A 20360-nucleotide genomic window follows, 5' to 3' on the forward strand; every position below is an offset into this window, starting at 1 on the left:
TCTTGAGTAGCTGCAACTACAGGAGCGTGCCACCACACCCAGCTAGTGTTTAAATTCTTTACAACTAGAACAAAAACAGAACAAAAGCTTGAATAGCTTCCTGAAACAGCAAGCCATCCCCTTGGCAAGGAATAATACTTCATGATCTGTGGTGTCTCCAAAGCATCTCTGAAGACTTGGGGCCACAGTGTAAAAATTGACACACTGGTGGCCTTGAGCTCCCTCCCAGCTCACTGACCCTGTGCCTTTCCTGGTTATTATTTTTTCCCCACATTTCTTATCTACTGAAGACTGACCCCTAGTATTGGGTTTCTTTTAGACATAACTGAATTAAGAAGATATCATCGGCCGGGCTCAGGGACTCACATCTGTGATCTCAGCACTTTGGGAGGCCAAGGCGGGCTGATCACCTGAGGTCAGGAGTTCGAGACCAGCCTGACCAACATGGAGAAACCCCGTCTCTACTAAAAGTACAAAATTCGTTGGGCATGGTGGCACATGCCTGTAATCCGAGTTACTCAGGAGGCTGAAGCAGGAGAATCATTTGAACCTGGGAGACGGAGGTTGCAGTGAGCTGAGATCACACCATTGCACTCCAGCCTGGGCAACAAGAGTGAAACTCCGTCTCAAAAAAAAGAGGTGTCATCATGACTCGATCACAAGCTGGCAGGTTTTGCCCCTCTACATTGTTTGATCATTCCTCATTCTCTTCATTGAAGTTTTAATTTTCCCTTCCCCACCCCAATACAGGGCTTGGTTCTCAGCCCCTTTGTCCTTACCATCCACATTCATTCATGAGATGCTATGACAAATACAGTCATTCCTATCCCTGGTATCCAAGCTTAGTGAGTCACAGGCAGTGAAGCTGATGCTAAAAACAAATGTCACACCTGGATGAGACTTGATTCTACTCAACGCCTCATCTCAGAGGTGGAAGTTGCTGACTTCAATATTTTGTTTTTGTGGTTTCTTGAGGGAAAGACCTTTCTATACTGGTTTTCACCAGTGACCTGCCAGACCGGTTTCACTAGGGGTAACACAGCCAAAATTTGTGATTCTTACCTGAACCCGGGAGGCAGAGGTTGCAGTGAGCCAAGATCACGCCACTGCACTCCAGCCTGAGAGCAAGACTCTGTCTCAATTAAGAGAAACAACAACAACAAAAATCCCACAAAATTTGCGATTCGTTCTCCTCCTGTTACAACTTACTCATAATAGTAATGACAGTAACAGCAGCAGTACTCGGCTGTCATTTATAAAGCGTCTACAAGGGCCAAACACAGAGCTAGGCACTGCACATCTATCCTGCATTTTCATGACTTTAGAAGGTATTAATAGATATCATTGCCCTTACTTTGCAAATGTGTAAGTCTCGTGGAAATTAAGTTCTTTGCCCAAAGTTGCCTGGCTAAAAAGAAGCAGAGCCTTGATTCAAACCCGAGTCTGTCTCATTCCAATATTCATGTTCTTCCCACCTCTCCGTGAAGAGACAGTATGCCTTTTTTGGGGTGTTGATTTCTGACAGTTTTGATAAGTAAAAGCAAAAAGGGAAAGAGAATTTCCTGGAATAGGCGGTTGTCTTGCTCTAAAAAAAAAAAAAAAAAAAAAGGGAAGGAGAAGAGAAAAAGATATTATCTTAAAACCTGTTACAACTTTACTTGGAAATTTAGTGAGAATAAATTATAAAGTCAAATCTAATGTCTGACGGGAAACCACAGGTAACATAGATAACAAACGTATTTATGTGACCTTAGGTAAATCTTTTAAACTCTCGGAGCCTCAGTTTTCTTATCTACAAATGGGAGAATCAAGACATCCCCCCACAAGCAGTGGCTCATCAGCTCACTTGGAAAATGCAGTCACCTTCTCAAAATTTTCCTTCCTTCCTTCCTTCCTTCCTTCCTTCCTTCCTTCCTTCCTTCCTTCCTTCCTTCCTTCCTTCCTTCTTCCCTCCCTCCCTCCCTCCTCTCCTCCCCTCTCCTCCCCTCTCCTCCCCTCTCCTCCCCTCTCCTCCCCTCTCCTCCCCTCTTTCTTCTCCCCTCTCTTCCCTTCTCCTCCCCTCCCCTCCCCTCATTTCTCCTCCCTTCTCCCCTCTCCTCTCCTCCCTTCTCCCCTTCCCTCCCTTCCCCTCTCCTCCTCTCTCCTCCCCCTCCTTCTGAAACCAACATCGAAACATCTTTCCCTCAAGAGACCACAAAAACAAAATATTGAAGTCAGCAACTTCAACCTCTAAGATGAGGCATTGACTAGAATCAACAGTCTCATCCAGGTGTGACACTTCTTTTTAGCATGCATCTTTCTTTCTTTCTTTCTTTCTTTCTTCTCTCTCTCTCTCTCTCTCTCTCTCTCTCTCTCTCTCTCTCTCTCTATTTCGAGACAGGGTCTCATTCTGTAGTGCAGTGGCATGATCATGGCTCACAGCAGTCTTGAACTCCTGGACTCAAGTGATCCTCCCGCCTCAGCCTCTGAAGTAGCTGGGACTATAGGTACATGCCACCACACCCAGCTAATATAATTTTTTTTTTTGTAAAGACAGGGGTCTTGCATGTTGCCCAGGCTGGCCTCAAACTCCTGGGTTCAAGTGATCCTCCCACCGCAGCCTTCCACAGTGCTGGGATTACAGGTATAAGTCACTGCACCCAGCTCAAAGATTTTCTTAAATGAATGTTAAGTTGAGGATGCATGATTATAATGGCTAACTTCGATCTACAAAATGCTTTGTAGTTTGCAAAGTTTACTTATGTCCGTTCTTGTATAATTCTCCTGATAATCCCTTGATGAAGGTGTCCTCATAACTAGAAACTTAACTAACAACAGATTGACAAGTATTGATTGAATGCCTACTGCATGCCAGGTTATTCTTGAATCCGAATAGAATACAGAGTTGACTAGAATAGGGATTCCATGTGACTTTTGTTTTATTTTTATTATTTTCCCACAATGAATTTATCACTAGAAACAATGAACTTGGCTGGGCGAGGTGGCTCACACCTGTAATCCCAGCACTTTGGGAGGCCAAGGTAAGTAGATCACTTGAGGTCAAGAGTTTGAGACCAGCCTGGCCAACATGGTGAAACCCCGTCTCTACTAAAAATACAAAAATTAGCTGGGCATGGTAGTGGGTGCCTATAATCCCAGCTACTCAGGAGGCTGAGGCATGAGAATCACGTGAGCCTGCGAGGCGGAGGTTGCAGTGAGCCGAGATGGCACCAATGTACTCCATCCTGGGCGACAAGAGTGAAACTCCATCTCAAAAAAAAAAAAGGAAAGAAAGAAAAGAAAAGATCCAAAGAAAGACAAGACAAGAAAAAAAAAAAAAAACTCAGACCATGCCTCCTCAAGGAAATCAAGTCTAGTGGAAAAGGCAGATGTGCATAGTAAACCAGCCCACAGGGCAGATCTCGGGAGTTTATCAAAGAAGTACAGTCGGATGGGGCAATGAATTTGGCCTCTCGGAGCAGGAAGCCTCTAAATGCCCTATGAGTCCCTGTCCCGCCTGCCTCACAGAGTGGTGCCAAAGTTCCATAAAATGGATAAGAGCTCTCAAGCCTCGCACATCTGTAAAGGACTGTGATGATTTTTGCGCATGTTTCCTAGCAGAGCTGGGAGTGTTGGGAATTCTGTTTCGCTGGGGCGCCTGTGTTATGCTGGGATGTCTGAGGATTGTCTTCTGAATGATTTGGTGAGCCTTTGAATTCACGTTAGCATGTCGGCCCAGAAGCAGCAAGTGCAGTTCTCCCGCTGTTTTGACTTTTACCCCATTTCCTTCTTGGTCCCCTCCCCTCCACCTTCTGTGTTATACTATCTTCTTCCTTCTTCTCTCTTCCTATACATCTCTTGTGTCTGTTTTTCCTTCTTTTCATACTATGTTGGGATCTCCAAGGCCACCCCCAGATTCACTGCTTCACTAGGAGATGTCGCAAGACTCAGTATATAGTTGTACTCACAGCTGTGATTTGTGTGTGTGTGTGAGAGATGAAGTCTCACGTGTGTGTGCGTGTGTGTGTGTGATGGGTCCTAGTGATAATTTTGCTGTAAAGATGCCTTGTCCAGAAAAGAGTTGTCATAGCGGGCTTGAGACTGCCGTTCTTAGATAAACCTGCTCATGAGTTTGGCTTTTTTTTTCAGAGTGCAGTGCTGTGATGTTGGCTCACTGCAACCTCCACCTCCCAGGTTCAAGCAATTCTCTTGCCTCAGCCTCCCAAATAGCTGGAACTACAGGTGTATGCTGCCATGCCAGCTAATTTTTGTATTTTTAGTAAAGACGAGGTTTCACCATGTTGGCTAGGCTGTTCTCGAACTCCTGACTTCAGGTGATCCACCTGCCTTGGCTTCCCAAAGAGCTGGGATTACAGGTGTGAACCACTGTGCCCAACCACAGCTGTGACTTATTACAGGGAACAGGTACAAAGCAAAATCCATAAAGAGAGACGGGGATGGGGCAAAGACAGAGGAAAGCAGGCCCAAGCTTTTAGAAGTCTTCTCCTGGTAAAGTCACACAGGACATGCTTAATTCCTCCAGCAGCAAATTGTGACCACACATGTCAAATATTGTCTACCAGGGAAACTCATCAGAGACTCAGTGCCCAAGGTTTCTTCTGGGGGATGGTCACATGGGCACCCTCTGCCTACCATGTACAAAAATTCCAGATTTCCAGAAAGAAAACAGGTGTTCAGCATAAACCACGTTGTTTGTACAAATGGTTTAGTGCAGTGAGCCACTCCGATCCCTTGGGGAATGGTGAGAACCCTCCACAAATTTATGTTCCCAAATGCCAATCAAAAGCCAAATTTGTCAGGGTGTAGTTACTCACACCTGTAATCCTGGCATTTGGGGAGGCCAAGACCAGTAGATCTCTTAAGCACAGGAGTTTGAGACCAGCCTGGGCAACATGGCAAAACCGCATCTCTACAAAAAATACAAAAATTAGCTGGACGTGGTGGTGCACACCTGTAGTTCCAACTACTCTGGAGGCAGAGGTGGGAGGATTGCTTGAGCCTGGGAGGTGGAGGTTGCAGTCAGCCAAGATCACACCATGCACTCCAAAACTAAAAAAAAAAAGCCAAACTCATAAGCAGGTTTTTCTAAGAATGGCAGTCTCAGGCCTGCTATGCCAGCTTTTTTCTGGACAAGGCATCTTTATAGTGAAATTATCACTACGACCCATCAGCAAGATGAGACCAACCTGTGGTACTGATCATGTCAGTTATATGCCTTTTAGGGGCCCTGTACTTAGCCAGTTAAAACAAATCTCATCAGCCATAAAGATCTTTAAAGGTAAACTTTAAAGTCTTTTTATGAACCTTTTTTACCTGACCCAAGGCAGCAATTCAGGCACAGTGCAGCTATGTCTCGTAAGCTGAAGATGACCTGAATCTCTTCCAGGGCTAAGGCAGTGCTGTCACAGGAGAATACACACACAGGAAGTCCAGCCCCAGAAGGCACATGTTGTACCCCTGGAAACAAGGAGTTGACAATTACTGGGGCACCCCAAGCTGCATATATTAGCGGAACAGGTTGACAAGGCCCCCAGTGTGACCTTCCTTCACAGGAATCCCACCCTGGGCTTCCAGCTTCATCCAATTAATTTAGTTCAGTCCTTGGTTTCACAGGGACTGCCCGAGGCTGTCAGTTGCTTGTCTGTGACAGGAGTTCGCCTGCCTCCTGAGTGTGCAGGACCTCTGGGGGTGTTCTATGCAGGAAGTGGAGGTGTCGGGGCACCCCCTGCTGCTCAGCGTGTCAGAGTTCAGAGCTCTCCCGGAACTGGGAAAGACAGTACAGGGAGGTTTCCTTTCAGAAAGAAAGGACACTAAGGCCCTCCCGCTCGCCTGCACCTCCCAGGGTACTAGGGTTTCTGTCCTCTCTGTTGTTTCAGAATCGGTGTGCGGTGTGCCACATTCAACCAGCATAACTTTACATTTTAAAAACCGTCCCCTGCTGTCATCCAGACCTCTCACCTGGAAGGGTTGTATGCAAGAGGGACAAAAGCATTCTCATCAAAAAGCATTTTTATATAACTTAACCAGAAAGGTACATCATGTTCTGGAATGGGTCAAGGATGAAATCCTGAATTTTCAAAAATTTTCAAAATGGGTTTATATAACCTCCCATCCCTTTTATCCTGAGCAGCCTGGAAAAAAAATCACTTACCTACTGAGCACAGCTGCAGTTAGTAACCAGAGTACCTCACTAAGGTGTGTGTCCCAGGACAGAGAGGCATCTACAACGATCAGCAGCAGTGAGGCATCTCCAAGAGGGGGTCAAGGTCGACCTGTCAGGAGTGAGGGAAGGGGCCATGGTCCCTGAGAGGTGCCCTCCCCCACCTGCAGCTTTCAGCAGTAATCTCGAGTGGTCTCTATCAGAAATACAGAGGCCTATCTGCCACCTAATTTCAGATGGTCCCATCATAGCATAAGCCCTTTTCTGTGGACATTTGTATGGGATCCAGACTGTTCAGCCAGAAGGTTCTCATAGTTTAGGGCCCCAAAGAGATGTCCCGTATCTATAGCAATCCCAGAGTCCAAGTCAAGCCTGTACCTGCTTTCATCTCAGCACAGCTAGAGCAGAGGCTGAACTAGCCAATGGCAGACCGCATCAGATTTCAGCTCCATGGAGCCCAGGCAATTAGGGGTAGACAAAGCAAGATTCCAAAAAACCCAAGGGTATTTATTTGACTGCAAAAAAGGCAACATGGGAGGGCCAAATGGCTGTTCCAAGTCCCAGTGGTGTGCCAGGCTTTCCTAAACCCTCTGTCTCCAGGCCACTCTTACAGTCCAAGTTGACCCACAGCAGGCTGGAAAATTATCAGATCACAACCTGATATGATTTATAGGAGCTCATTAGCAATTAAAGCCTGCTTTTTAAAATCCCAAAAGGTGTTTTTATCTGGTGAATGGCTCTTTTCATATTGATTGCCTTTTCCTAGAGGCTCTGATTGGCAGACATGGTAGTAAAAATCCTCACTATGGAGACTTACTCTATTTCTAATAAATTTAAACTCTTTTGAGTTTAATTTGCAGCTGGGCACGGTGGCTCACGCCTGTAATCCCAGCACTTTGGGAGGCCACGGCAGATGGATCACAAGGTGAGGAGTTCGAGACCAGCCTGACCAACAAGGTGAAACCACGTCTCTACTAAAAATATAAAAATTACCTGAGTGTGGTGGCATGTGCCTGTAATCCCAGCTACTCAGGAGGCTGAGGCAGGAGAATCGCTTGAACCAGGGAGGCAGAGGTTGTAGTGAGCCAAAATCGTGCTACTGCACTCCAGCCTGGGCGACAGAGCAAGGCTCCGTCTCAATAAATAAATAAATAAATTGATGTAATTTGCTCACCAGTGGGGGACACCCCATCAATATATAATTCCTTTTGCAGCTTTTCCCAATTGGGATGATCATGCTAGTGTTTATGAAATTACAAAGCCTATAACACTTTTCACCCATTCTTATCATACAATCAGATGCAATAGCCACAAATACAAAGCCATTAAAAACAATAAAACTTTTCTCTCATTGCATATTTACTCAAACTCTTAGCAGTAAATTCAGCGTTTACAGCTGCCAGGAGCTCTGGCTGGCATGCAAGAAGGGAAAGGCGTATAGAAATGGCTGCAACCGCCCACAACCCTAGCTGCTTCTGCTCTGCTGTATCTAAGTGTTGCTCATGGGAACTGATTGTTTTTCCTCCCACTTGGAGAAGAGAGTGATGTACATTTTTAACATCTTTGGCCCAAAGCTCACCTTTTGGGATGGCTGGGGCCCTTATTCCTCCCACCTGGAGGATAGAACAAAATCAAAGACATCGAGCAGGCTGAGCTTTGTTCTGTCGCGTTAGCCAGCACTGCCAAAAGCAGCCAGGGTGTCCAGCAAGCCAGTTCTTTCTGGGATTGGAGCGATCATTTTCAAATGTTACCGGTAACATTTACCTCTTGGAATGGCCGGTAATTCAGCTGGGGTTCACATTGTTCATACCCACAGATTTTCTGCTCTTTCATCCTTCCTTTTCTCAAATGGCACTTTCACCATATTTCAGAGCCAAGGTCCTTCTAGTGAGGTCCACTTATGATGCTCTGTGCCAGGGTCCCCAGGACCACCCCAGGTTCAGCGGCTCACTAGGAGGATTCCCAGGGCTCAGCATGTCATCGGACTCGCAGTTACGATTTGTGACAGTCAAAGGTTACAAAGCAAAATCAGGAAACAGAGAAGCTGCATGGGCCCAAGTCGGGAGGAAACCACGTGCAAACTTCCAGTTTTCTCCCGGTGGAGACACGTAAGGACACGCTTAATTCCTCCAGCAACAAACTGTGACAACATCTGTAAAATGTTGCCTGCCAGAGAAATGTGTCTGAGCCTGGGTTTTCCAAGGCTTTGATCTGATCTGTCAGGTAGGAACCTCTACCTAGCACTAAAAATTCCAGACTCCCAGAAGGAATGTGGGTGTTCAGAATAAACTACATTGTTTGTACAAACCGTTTAGCACAGTGCGTCACTGTTGTCACTTAGAGAATGGCGGAAACCCTTCCAAAACCTTAAGTTCCCAGACATCAGCCCAGGGCCATCCTTACCAGCAGGACTAAGGGTAACAGTCTCCAGTGTGGCAAGTTCGTTCTTTTCTACACACATCTATGTTAACTCTGTTCTACACACGTATCTTTTTTAATTTTAAGTTCTTGGGTACACGTACAGAATGTGCGGGTTTATTACATAGGTATGCACGTGCCATGGTGGTTTGCTGCATCCATCACCCCATCATCTACATTATGTATTTCTCCTAATGCTATCCCTCCCCCTGCTATCCCTCCCCTAGGCTCCCACGTGCCAATAGGCCTGATTGTATGATGTTCCCCTCCCTGTGTCTGTGGGTTCTCATTGTTTAACACCCACTTATGAGTGAGAACATGCGGTGTTTGATTTTCTGTTCTTGTGTCAGTTTGCTGAGAATGATGGTTTCCAGCTTCATCCATGTCCCTGCAAAGGACATGAACTCATCCTTTTTTACGGCTGCATGGTATTCCATGGTGTATATGTGCCACATTTTCTTTAACCAGTCTGTCATTGATGGGCATTTGGGTTCGTTCCAAGTCTTTGCTATTGTGAACAGTGTGCAATAAACATACGTGTGCATGTGTCTTTCTAATAGAATGATTTATAATCTTTTGGGTATATACCTAGTAATTGGTCTAGTAATTGGTATAATTACTAGGTATATACCCATGCTGGGTGAAATGGTATTTCTGTTTCCTCTAGATCCTTGATGAATCGCCATGGTCTCGCTCTGTCATCCAGGCTGGAGGGCAGAGGCGTGATCTCGGCTCACTCCAACCTCTGCCTCCTGGGTTCTTGTGCCTCAGTCATCCCGAGTAGCTAGGATTGCAGGTGTGCACCATCATGCCTTTTGTATTTTTTGTATTTTTAGTAGAGAAAGGGTTTCACCATGTTGGCCAGGCTCGTCTCGAACTGTTAGCCTCAACGGATCCACCCACCTCAGCCTCCCAAACTGCTAGAATTACAGGCATGCACCACCACACCTGGCCTTTTTATATCTAAAAAGAAAGGAAAATGAATGGGAAAATAGAGAAGAAAAGAAAAAAATAACATTAAAAAAGAGTGACACTGAAAAGGAAAAGAAAATATTGAGGGTTTTTAAAAAATGATGGAGAAAACAAATCGTTGTGTGATAATGTCATAAGAATTAAAAATAAATACCCAAAATCATGGAATGTTCTGAACTTGTACTTTGAGGAGATCAATACCTCGTTCCAGACTCTGGATGCAAGACATTGCCACCAACGTACTTAGCATACCGCATGTTTTTGTTTTTGTTTTTTGAGACAGACTCTTGCTCTATCGCTGAGGCTGGAGTACAGAGGCACAATCTTGGCTCACTGCAACCTCCGCCTCACAGGTTCAAATGATTCTTCAGCCTCAGCCTCCCAAGTAGCTGGGATTATATTCGCCACAATGCCCAGCTAACGTTTGTATTTTTTAGTAGAGATGGAATTTTACCATGTTAGCCAGTCTGGTCTTGAACTCCTGGGCTCAGGTGATCCACCTGCCTTGGTGTCCCAGAGTGTGCTGGGATTATAGGCATGAGCCTCTGCACTTGGCCACAAACACTATGTTTCATCTATCTATCTATCTTTCTTTCTTTCTTCCTTTCTTTCTTTCTTTCTTTCTTTCATTTCTTTTTCTCTCTCTCTCTTTTCTTTTTTCAGAGATGGGATCTGGCTATGTTGCCCAGACTGGTCTCAAACTCCTGGGCTCATGCAATCCCCCTGCCTCAGCCTCTCGAAGTGTTGGGATTATAAGCATGAGCCACTACATCCAGCCTATTTTAACTTTTTAAAGTAGCAAAATTCTTTATTCAAAATGCAGCCTTACTTAGACGCCCAACTAAGACTCAGAAATTGAGCCACTGTGAGCCTAGTGGGTCTGGAGTCATCACCCTGCTTCTCCGTACTCTTGAGGTTCCATGCAGCACAAGTGAAAACCACTGATTTAGTATAATCTCTTATTTTTCAGATGATGGAACCAAGGTCTGGCTAACTAAAGTTTCATAGGCTTAGAAATAGAACCCATTTATCTGGAGTCCCAGTTCATTTTGTTCTGTTTTGTTTTTGTTTTTGAGACAGACTCTCCGTTGCCCAGGCTGGAGTGCAGTGGCACAATCACGGCTCACTGCAACCTCTGCCTTCTGAGTTCAAGCGATTCTCCTGCCTCAACCTCACAAGTAGCTGGGATTACAGGTGTCTGCTACCACTCCCAGCTAATTTTTAAATTTTTAGTAGAGATGGGGTTTCACCATGTTGTCCAGGCTGGTCTCGAACTCCTGACCTCAGGTGATCCACCCGCTTCAGCCTCCCAAAGTGCTGGGATCACAGGTGTGATTACCCAGCCTCATTTTGTTCTTGTGTTATTTTCAGTAAATCCTAGTGCCCCTTGAAGAAAATGGGTGAAAGCCAACATTTCCTAGTAATCTCTAGTTAAGTGCATTTATTATTCTTAAGACATTTTTTTTTTTTTAAGAAAAGACAAACAAATGATCTGGCTTTTAGAAAATTCTCCAAAGTAAGCCATGCTGTTGCATCTCATTAGGGACCATCAGCTTGTTCTTTTTGTTTAGAGATAGTGTCTTGCTGTTTCCCAGGCTGGAGTTCAGTGGTGCAATCATTGGTCACTGAGCCTTGAACTCCTGGGCTTAAACGATCCACCTCAGCCTCCCAAGTAGCTGAGACTACAAGCACACACCGCCACATGGGGCACTACTTTTTTTATTTTTGTAGAGACAGGGTCTCGCTATGTTGCCCCAGCTGGTCTCAAACTCCTGGGCTCAAGTGATCCTCTTGCCTTGGGCTCCCCAAGTGCTAGAATTACAGACTCGAACTACTGTACCCAACCCAGACTGTTCTTTAGGGTCCAGCAGCACATTCTCCTTCAAGCCTTAAGTCCTCTGGCCATCGTGGCCTCTCTTCTGCCCTTGTGAGAGCTTGCGCCTTTCCTCCTTGACAGCCATCTACCCTGGCTTTGGGCTGAGGTTGTGCACATGCTTATTTTACTTCAAAGGTAGGTACTATAGCTTCTTTACGCCCTAGTCTGTGCAATGCCTCACTGAGCACCTTCCAGGTCCAGCTACTGTTCACTGAATTATATCGAAGTGGATGGGGTTCGCCAGACACACTGAGTTAACTGGAGAGAGGAGGTTAGAGTCTAGTGAACACTGAGAAGTTGCCTCAAGAAACATCTCTTTCATCTGCTGAGTCTGAGGATGATATTTTTAAAAATTAAGAAAAAACATCTCTTCTATGTCCTTTTTAATTTCAGAGCCTAGAAGCTGTTTATAAAATTGATGAAAAAAAAATTCGGTTCATTATCTTCTGTTGTTCTAGCTGGGTTCCATGTGCTTTTGCTGCCTTTTCATAGCTTCTCACATCTCCAGTTACATTCCTTTCTGTTCTAGTGTAGCTGCAAAGTATATGCTTTGACCAACATGGTTTTTCGCTTTATTCTACTTGAGGTAAAAATTTGTGATTTGCGGCTGGGTGCGGTGGCTCACGCCTGTAATCTCAGCACTTTTGGGAGGCTGAGGTGGGTGGATCACTTGAGGTCAGGAGTTCAAGACCAGCCTGGCCAACATGGTGAAACCTGGTCTCTATTAAAATGCAAAACATTAACCAGGGGTGGTGGCAGGCACCTGTAATTCTAGCTACCTGGGAGGCTGAGAGGGGTGAATCACTTGAACCCAGAAGTGGAGGTTGCAGTGAGCCGAGATTGCCCCACTGCTCTCCTGCCTAGGCAACACAGCAAGACACTCTCAAAAAAAAATTGTGATTTGCTTTAGAGTTCAACTAACTACAAAGTGATATTAGATTTGGAATAGACATCAGAAACCACTGAGTCGAGTGTCCCGCCTAGGTCCCTTCTCTGACATCTTGATAGTTAGACATCTCACCTTTCTGTTTGCCCACTATGGACAAGGAACTGACTTACTGTGGGTGTAGCACATTCTAGGGGGTGATAAACTCCAGCTGTTGGAGGAACCGCCCTTCCATTAACTGCAGCTGGCCTAATGTGCTATGGCCTTGCGGTCTTTGCTCTGTCTTCTGGGGCTGCACAGGATACACCATGTCCCTTTTGTAATCTTTCTTTGGTACTAGGAATACGCAGCTTCCCACCAGACAATTTTGCTTTAAAATAGGATATTCACTAAAGAGCCTGTGCATTTTGCCAAGGTGGATAGGGTGGTGATAGATGACAAATGCCTTGTGACACACTCAGTTCAACCTAATTGTGACCATACATTGTGGTGTTTAAATAAAATAATTTAAAAGATAAGATTCTATGACTCCGTTTATATGAAATTCTAAGGAAGACAAAACTATAGTGAAATTTCTAAAGCAGATCAGTGGTGGCCATGAGTTGGGGAGAGGATTGGCTATAGAGAACGAGGGAACTCTTTAGAGTAATGGAAATACTGTATGTCATCAGTGTGGTGGGGGATATACTACTACATTACTATATATATATTTATTTATTTATTTATTTATTTATTTATTTATTTTTTTTAGAGAGAGGGTCTTGTTCTGTCACCCAGGTTGGAGTGCAGTGGCCTGATCTCAGCTCACTGCATCCTCCACCTCTCAGGTTCAAGCAATTCTCGGAATGAGAAGCTGTGACTACAGGTGTGTGCCACCATGCCCGGCTAATTGTGTGTGTGTGTGTGTGTATTTTTAGTAGAGATGGAGCTTTGCCATGTTGGCTAGGCTGGTCTCAAACTCCTGGCCTCAAGCGATCTGCCTGAAATGCTGGGATTACAGGTGTTAACCACTGTGTCTGGCCTGCTACATATTTCTTAAAACTCATTGAATTCTGTGCTTGAAATTGGTGAATTTTATCATTTGTAATTAATAGTGGAATAAGTAATATGATTTGTATCTCGACAGAGAGAATGAGAGAATAGGAACACCCCTTCGCTGTCTCCTGCCATAAATTGTTTTCCTATTATTTGAAATGTAGCTGTGGAGCCAAAATAGGTTCTGACTTTTTTTTTTAATGTAGATTTTATTGAAGTATAACACACATTCAGAAAAGTGCATAATCATTAGTTTACAACTCAATAAATTTACGCAAAGTGAACATATTGGGTAACTATCAACTTGATTAAAAAAAAGAAAACCAGATCCCTGAAGTCCCTCCTTGTGTCCCCTTCCAGTTGTTAATTCATCTCCCCAGGTGTAATTATAGTAGGCTCATTGCCAGATGCACACAGTGAGTCAATCTACACCGAGACACTGGGTTGCAGCAGAGAAAGAGGTTTAATCATTGGGTCACCAAATAAGGAGACGGGAGGAAACCTCAACGTCCTCCTCTCTTTAAGGAGTTATGATTTTTTTTTTTGAGATGGAGTCTCACTCTGTCTCCCAGGTTGGAGGCAATGGCGCGATTTCAGCTCACTACAACCTCTGCCTCCCAGGTTCAGGCAATTCTTGCCTCAACCTCTCAAGTACCTGGGATTACAGGCACCAGCCACCAACCTGCGCTAATTTTTGTATCTTTAGTAGAGACAGGGTTTCACCATGTTGGCCAGGATGGTCTTGAACTCCTGACCTCTTGATCCACTGGCCTCAGCCTCCCAAAGTGCTGGGATTGCAGGTCTGAGCCATCGTGCCCAGCCAAGGAGTTATAATTTTTAAGGGTTTGGGAGCGGGCCAAAGTTTGGAGGCTGCCAATTGATGGAGGAGTGCAGGGTCAAGCCAGGGGGCAGGGAGATGAAGAAACCATCGTCTTGCTGATCCCATTCGTCTGCAGGGGTCTTCAAACAGGTTGCTAGAATTCAGGGTCTGAAAAGCATCTTAAGTGATCCTCAAACAAAAGCCATATGATTCTAATGCCAGGGATCCGGTTGATAGGAACGATAGGGATGCAATGCGAAATGATTCTTAAGCAGTCCAGAATTCCTGTCAATAGGAGCAATAAAGATGCACATGGTCAGTGTGTGACCTTTAGAAACAAGAAAGTGGGCCTAAGTGTAGCCTGATTAATGCCTAATTGTAACTATATTTCTTTCTGTCCAGAGCCTGGCAGGCAATTCTTGTCAACCCTTTGGGGATAATCTCACAAGGGTAACTGCTATTGTGACTTCAAACGCCATAATTTGCTCTACCTGTTCTTGAACTTCACTTGAATGGATCATGTAGCATCTTCTTTTTTTGTGGTTGTTTGGCTTCTTTTTTCATTATAGTCTATGTGAAATTCATCCATGTTGCTGTACAAGTTTGTTCATCTCTCTCTTTTTCTCATTTCAACAGAGCAAGATGGAGTCTTGCTTTGTTGCCCAGGCTGGGGTGCAGTGGCACAATCTCGGTTCACTGCAACCTCCGCCTCTTGGGTTCAAGCAATTCTCCTGCCTCAGCCTCCTGAGTAGGAGTGTGCCACCACGCCAAGCTAATTTTTATATTTTTAGTAGAGATGGGGTTTCAGCGTGTCGAACTCCTGACGTCAGGTGATCTGCCCACCTTGGTCTCCCAAAGTGCTGGGATTACAGGTGTGAACCACTGTGCCTGGCCTCTCTTTTAATTTTAAATATCCATTAAATTTACTCATCATTGTGTGGTATTCTAGTTCCATAAATAAACAGCAATTTTTTCATCCATTCTTATGTTGATGGAAATGTGGATTGTTTCCAGTCTTTGGCTATTATGAAAAGTATTGCTATGAACATTCTTGTACCTGTCTTTTGGTGATTTTTATGTAATTCTGTTGGGTATACAACTGGGAGTAGAATTGCTGGGCCATGGGTATGCATATGTCGATTTTATTAAATGTTCCAAAACATTTTTTCAAAGCAGTTGTTCTGTTTCACACACCTACAAGAAACGTATGGGAATTTTATTTGCCACATGTCCTTGCTGACACTTGCTATTGTCTGTTCTTTTCATTGTAGCCATACATTTGGGTAGGTCTGTTATTACATTGTGGTTTTAATTTTCATTTCCTGACGATTAATGATCATTAATCATGATTAATTTTTATATGCTTATTTGTTATTTGAATATCCTTATGAAGGGCTTGTTCAAGGTTTTTTTTTTGCATTTTTCTGTTGGGTCGTCTGCCTTTTTTGATCTGCTTTTAAACTTCTAATTTTCCCAACATGATAATGTAGTCATGATTTTTGTAACAACTTTTTCAGGTACAAATGCACAGGTTTTTTTTTTTGAGATTGGGTCTTGCTCTGTTGCCCAGGCTGGCAGGCAGTGGCGTGATCTCAGCTCACTACAACCTCTGCCTCTCAGGCTCAAGCCATCCTCTCACCTCAGCCTCCTGAGTAGCTGGGACCACAGGCATGCACCACCACACCCAGATAATTTTTGTGTGTTTTGTAGAGATGGTGGAGGAGGGAGGGCTCACCTTGTTGCCTAATCTTGTCTTAAACTCCTGAGCTCAAGCCATCTGCCCACCTTGGCCTCTTAAAGTGCTGGGATTACAGACATGAGCTACAGTACCTGGCCTACAAATTCTTTATTATTTCTTTTTTTCTCTTTTCAGAAAAATGTCTTGGAGACGTAGGAGATGATGAAATAACATCTAGGATTAACATCCTAGGAGGAGCCTTGGAGAGCTGCGAATACCCTGATAATAAATGTTTTCGCAGGGCACATCCTGTGTCTTTAGCTTTGCGTTGCATTTCTGATTCTAATGAGAACAAAACATAGAGGAGGAGGAGCCAGGCATACAGCTGAGTTCAACCTCACACACCAAGAGAGGGAAACTGAGGCCCAGAGAGACAGGGCCACCCAGCCTTACTGGATCCTTATAACAAGCTATCCAAAAACAGCAGCAGAGACTAAAAACACACTTTACTGGAACCCAAAGAGTTTTTTCCTAAGTCAAGCTAACCCCGCCTCAATCAATAGAGCCAGTGAGACAACGTTGACTATCAAAATTTTGCTCTTCCTTCAGGGTCCATCTCGGATGCAGTCTCTTTCCTGAAACTTTTTGGATCTTTCCAGCCAGAGTCAATCCTTTCCTCTTATTTCTGTCCTGGACTGGGTTGTAGCATTTACCGATTCTCTCTTAGACTGTATGTATACAGGTCTTGGCTCCTGAGAGATGTGGAAAACTCCTGGGAACACAGGCTTGGCTCGTTTCTTTTTGTTGGGGATGGTGAGAGGAAGTCTTATATAAATTAGTTGTTCAGTAAAAGTTCAAATTGAGTTGTGTTGCTTCTAAGGAGAAAGGACCTGAGAAACTCTGTGTTTCATGAAGCAATTGACAGGCATATTCATATTGAATTTACAGATGTCTTTGTTTTGCAGTAGTACACATTCGAAAATAAGACCGAGGGCCCAAGAGTCTTTGTAGATAAAGAGACCCTGGAATGTACTTTCTTGGTAGGATGCTCAAGGATGTGACAGCTACTCTCCCTGCCATGCCCAGAGTTGGTGGCTAACTCATTTCCTGCTTCTGTGTCGCTTCGTGGTTCCAGTGTAGACTCAAGAGCTGCTCTGGGCAGTCTTGGAGCTCTTAAGTTAAGCTACAGTGGAGGAATGAAGAGCAACTGAAAGAGTAAGAATGCCATGGCATGGGAAGGCCAAGGTCTCCTGCCTGCTTCTTCCTTCCTGCTTCTTGCCCTGGGGGCTCAGGTCCCCACCTGGTAGCCACAGCAGCAGGACAGTAGCAGCAAGGGCGTGTGCACACATCTTTCCTCAGCTTCCCTTGCAGTCGGTCTGTCCTGCCCTGCCCTTACTCCTCCACCCCAGGCCCTCCCTGCACGCGAAGTGACTGCAGACTGGCAAGGCACAGGGTGTGGGCAAAACGTGTCCTGTCACCACTTGGGCAGGACTCAGCCTTGGAACACAGAAGTACTTGAAGTCGCCAGGGCTGTCACACACCAAGATCCAGGAGTTATACATTCGTATGCCCTTTAAGGGAGCAGTCCTGACCGCAGAAGGAATTTCTTTGGACTTGGAAATGTGAATAGAATAAAATATTTTCTCTCAGCCTGTTAAGTGGTCCCCATGACAGACTGAGAAAGCCTGAGGAAGAGCTATGGAAGGGCTAAGTCCTTTCTGTTTCCTGATTCTTAGAGGGAGAGGAAGGAATTGTGGGAAGTAGGAACGTTCCTTTTTAAAGTTTCCTTTCTTGTTAAAGAATAAATTGTAAGTGTGCTAATAACTTTGTTAAGCCCTATGTAGCTGTTAAACATGCCATGCTTACAGGCATATAGTACATTCTATGTCCTTGTACTTTAACCAAGAGATCTGTGCTGGCTGTGCTCACAGCCATGTCCCAGCTTTCCACTGCTTTTATCTGTTTAGAAAAGTTTTAAGTTGTTAGCCAACAGGGTTTAGTTTAGATTGTGAGGTCTGCCTCCATCACCGGAGATCAGACACAGCAGTAAGGACGCGACCCTCAAATGCATAAGGGATACATTTGTGTGCTTTCCTTTGTTAATTGTACTCTCATGGCACGATGGCTAGCGAGGGTACCTTTCCTGCAGTCCAGGAAGTAAAAATTGCGTTGCTGAAAGATCCTTTGTCTTGGTGCTAATTTTTCTTTGTGGAATTGAGCGTCTGTTCCCAACAACAAGGAAAGAGAAAGGGGGAAAGGCTTACAGACTCTTAAATATACATATTTTTAGCTCGTAAGGACCATATTGTCAAGTTTTTTTATGTATAATTTTTTTAATAGAGATGGGGTTTCACTATATTGCTCAGGCTGGTCTCAAACTCCTGGGCTAAAGCAGTCCTCCCATCTCAGCCTCCCAGAGTGCTGGGAGTACAGGCATGAGCCACTGTGTGCCTGGCTCATATTGCCAAATTAATGGAAAGGAAATACAGAACCAGTGAAGCCAAATAACTGGTTAGAAGCAAAACTTGAACTAGAAACCAGATCGTGAAATATAGGAACTGCAAGGGAAACAGGGATGAGGAAAAGCAGATTATTGATCACTTAGGCATATGAGACACTGTGCAGGGTTTGTGTGTGTGCTTCCTCGTTTCCTCTGTGTAATTATCTTATTAAATCATTATCACATCGTTTTAAAGGATCGGTCATTTTTTCAAAGAAAGTGCCAACCATTTTGCCTGGCACAGTACTTGGCCTGGGGGGCACAGTGCAGATCAAGTTCAAGATCAAGGTGGTCCCTGCCCTGTAGTGCTTGTTATGGGGGAGAGTCAGGTAAGGAGGCGGTTATGATGCATTTTGTGGTTATAATAGAAGTTCAGAATGCTTTGGGAGCCCTGAGGCGGGTCCTGCCTCAGACTGGGGAAAGTCAGGGAGGACTTCCTGAAGAAGCTTTCAGGCCTTCAAGTGAGCAGAGAATGGGATGTGAGGATACAGGTGGGTGGGTAGGAAAGATGGGAAATGGGGCCAGAGGAGTAGGCAGGTCCCAGACTCCAGAGCACCTGGTCAGATGTTTGCATTTCACCTAAGAAGGAGATTCAAGGTGGAGGCCATTGGAAGGTTTTAAGTGACAGGGATGACAGGATGAGATGTCCTTATTCTTCCTTCCTTCCTTCCTTCCTTCCTTCCTTCCTTCCTTCCTTCCTTCCTTCCTTCCTTCCTTCCCTTCCTTCCTTCTTCTTCTTTCTTTCTTTTTCTTTCTGTCTTTCTTTTTTCTTCTTTTTCTTTCTTTCTGACAGAGTTTCACTCTTGTCACCCAGGCTGGAGTGCAACGGCATTATCTTGGCTCACTGCAACCTCCACCTCCTGGGTTCAAAAGATTATCTTGTCTCACTCTTCTGAGTAGCTGGGATTACAGGAGCCCACTACCATGCCTGGCTAATTTTTAGTAGAGACGGTGTTTCACCATGTTGGCCAGGCTGGTCTCGAACTCCTGACCTCAGGTAATCCACCCACCTCCACCTTCCAAAGTGCTGAGATTACAGGATGAGCCACCGCTCCTGGCCTTTTTTTATTTTTATTTTTTAAAGACAGGGTCTCTCTGTTGCTCAGGCTGGATTGCAGTGGCTCACTCCAGCCTCAACCTCTGGGGCTCAATTGATCCTCTGTTCTCAGCCTCCTGAGTAGATAGGACTATAGGCATGCATCACCACACCTGATTAATTTTTTATTTTTTATTTTCAGAGAGATGGGGTCTCAATATGTTGCCCAGTCTGGTCTCAAACTCCTGGCCTCAAGTGATCCTACTGCCTCAGCCTCCCAAAATGCTCAGATTGCAGGTGTGAACCACAACACCTAGCCAGATGTCCCAATTTTAAAGGAAACTTTGGTTTTGGTGTGGAGGGTGGGCTGGAGGGGGCAGGACTAGAAGGAAGGAGGTGAGCTGGGAACGGCAGTGCTTCACAGCAGTGAGAATAGCAGCTAGCTAGGACAGTGTCGGGAGAAACAGAGAAATGGATGCCCTGAAGAAACTGATTTAGAGTTAGAAACCATCAGGACTTAGTGACTGTTGGCTCTGAGGGATGGGGAGCTAGAGGGATCCAGGATGACTCCCAGTTTTTGTCTTGGGCCATGTCATCATCAGAGTGCCACCACCCACTCAGTTGTCCAGATGAGATAATAGAAGCTCACAGAAGTATTTATTTCAGGTTGATCAGCTCATAAATGGTAGAGCTGGGGCTCAACACTAGCCTTGATTGACACCTTCCTAATTCCACCAATTCCAGCATTTTCCTGTTTATAACTGTCTGGACAATACCCATGAACAGCTTTGGCTGAGGTGCTTTCTGGAGCCACGGGCGTCTGCAATGGTTCATGTACATTTATTCTGAGCTTTAGCAGTTCATTTGAAAGAAATGTTAAGAATCTCCCCTACCCGATCCCACAAAGCTCTGCACTATCCCGAAAGGCAGCCTGGGTTAATGAAGGAAGCACTCACCTGGGTTAGGAGACTTGGGTTCA

At 44.8% G+C, this 20360-nt stretch overlaps 1 protein-coding gene across 16 annotated transcripts in view; it reads left to right on the forward strand.

The window, feature by feature from the left end:
- Nucleotides 1–20360, forward strand: part of TGM3 (transglutaminase 3) — a 131686-nt gene that overhangs the window by 36074 nt on the left and 75252 nt on the right. For 5 of the 16 annotated variants that reach the window (XR_013535071.1, XR_004742748.3, XR_008481177.2 and 2 more), the window contains one exon: nucleotides 16041–18023. The gene's annotated coding sequence lies outside the window, so the exon portion shown is untranslated. Of the gene's footprint in view, nucleotides 1–319; nucleotides 671–2532; nucleotides 2624–9245; nucleotides 9375–13063; nucleotides 13178–16040 lie in introns of those variants that run through there. The other 11 variants (XR_013535070.1, XR_008481171.2, XR_013535076.1 and 8 more) reach the window with 5 other exon arrangements.

The sequence above is a fragment of the Callithrix jacchus genome, chromosome 5 (assembly GCF_049354715.1).
Source record: "Callithrix jacchus isolate 240 chromosome 5, calJac240_pri, whole genome shotgun sequence".
NCBI lineage: Eukaryota > Metazoa > Chordata > Mammalia > Primates > Cebidae > Callithrix > Callithrix jacchus.